The sequence below is a fragment of the Gigantopelta aegis genome, chromosome 9 (genome assembly GCF_016097555.1).
Source record: "Gigantopelta aegis isolate Gae_Host chromosome 9, Gae_host_genome, whole genome shotgun sequence".
NCBI lineage: Eukaryota > Metazoa > Mollusca > Gastropoda > Neomphalida > Peltospiridae > Gigantopelta > Gigantopelta aegis.
This window is the reverse complement of record NC_054707.1, coordinates 32,035,091-32,037,062: the sequence shown is the minus strand read 5'-3', so window position 1 is coordinate 32,037,062 and position 1,972 is coordinate 32,035,091. Positions and strand designations below refer to the sequence as shown.

General features: G+C 41.9%; 1 pseudogene; it reads right to left on the bottom strand.

Moving 5' to 3' along the window:
- Positions 1-1,303: 1,303 nt before the first annotated feature.
- Positions 1,304-1,506, bottom strand: LOC121382400 (annotated as a pseudogene).
- Positions 1,507-1,972: the final 466 nt, after the last annotated feature.

The window sequence follows — 1,972 nt, the reverse complement described above, 5'->3', positions numbered from 1 at the left end:
CCAAGGCAAACCTTTCCTTCAAAAGAGGGGCACGAAGGCAACTTACTTTCTATCACGTTTCTCAGACAAAAATGATTTCACCGTATGAGTTTGGACTCAAGCCTACGCAATTTGTTGAATACGGATGCCTTGATATGTGTCATGCATTTGTACTGACTGGGCAGTAGCTCGAATGTCTTCTGGTCCTAGCCCCCGGTCACGGCCAAACTCGCGCTCTGCAAGTCCACAGCTAATAACTATATCAAATGGAAAAACTAAGTTTAGTTGAAGCATTCTTACCTAAAGACGTTGGACAGCTTCGCACATTTGGCTGCTGCCGAGCTAAGCTCTAGTTTTGTTTGTTTGTTTTTTGTTGTTGTTTTGTTTTAATTCTCCCTTGCCGGGGCATTTCGATGTTCAACAACAAAAAACGTAACTGAATGGAAAGCGTGCGTGCGTGCGTGATTCGGTAAATATCGGAAGTATATTTTAATTTTAATTTTGGTATAATCCGACTTTACCGGCCTCGGTGGCGTCGTGGCAGGCCATCGGTCTACAGGCTGGTAGGTACTGGGTTCGGATCCCAGTCGAGGCATGGGATTTTTAATCCAGATACCGACTCCAAACCCTGAGTGAGTGCTCCGCAAGGCTCAATGGGTAGGTGTAAACCACTTGCACCGACCAGTGATCCATAACTGGTTCAACAAAGGCCATGGTTTGTGCTATCCTGCCTGTGGGAAGCGCAAATAAAAGATCCCTTGCTGCCAATCGGAAGAGTAGCCCATGTAATGGCGACAGCGGGTAAAATCTGTGCGACAGTCTGACGGTAAATAAAATGTGTTAATTAAAACACTTCTTTCTTTAATCGGACTTTAAATTTTCGTTTGGGGTAATTGTCCTTTCATCTTTCAGAGTTTGGGTAATATGTTGGACTATTTCAATCTTGAAAGTTAATGCAAGAAGACTATCAAGACATAAAGCTACATTATATTATTACAGAATAGAGTATGAAATTACCGTTGAGTCATTTCGTCTTATATATCATATTAAAGTAATCAATCACCCAATTACAGAATAGAGTATGAAATTACCGTTGAGTTTTCGTGACTTGAACGGCAATCACCCAATTTTGAATTATTTGTGACTTGAACGGCATTCTGCATCGAATAGTTACCCTCATCCAACCGTAACAGATACCCACATCCTCATGATGTTAACACTTTCAGTTACCAACATCACACTCAATTTTTGACGTCCGTTATCCAATTCCCAAATACGACTTTTTAAAAACGTATGCTTCAAAAATGCATATTTTATATATTTCATGAAGTCTCTGTATATGGACATCTAAAAAATGCCCGTTAAGAATGAAAATTCACATTGATTAATACTCATCATTTGCGTCCTCTGCCATATTGGATGCGAGTAACTACAGTTACCCACATGCGGTTATCCCCTGTGACCGAGGCCGTTTCTGATAAGAACAGATACTACATTTTGATCTTAGCGAAAAGGCCGAGAAGCGAAGTGGCTATATATATACGACGGCCATGTTTATGGCCTCCGCTAACGAGGGCTGCCTATAAACACAGCAAAAATGTATATAGGCGGTAAATAAGTATTTGATTGATCCATATTACCGAACCACTTGGAACAGGAGGAATACATACTAAGTACAAACAGAGCAGGGCCGTAGCGTGGGGGGGGGGGGGGGGGGGGGGGGGGGGAGATCCGGAATTCATTATAGAAACTTAAAGAAAATTATCTTCTTAACTGTTTAAGGTGATTTAGACTATTAACTACTCAGTTGCCCCCATACCCCCACACACACCCCACACCCCAAACAAAAACTCCTAACTACGGCCCTGCAGAACAATGGGGGTTGAATATGAATCTAGCGGACCCTTTTGTGTACGTTTTCCATAGACACCTACCCAGTGTTTCTACCGGAAATCTTTTTGGGGTATGGCGCTATGAAATTAAATAGTTACAA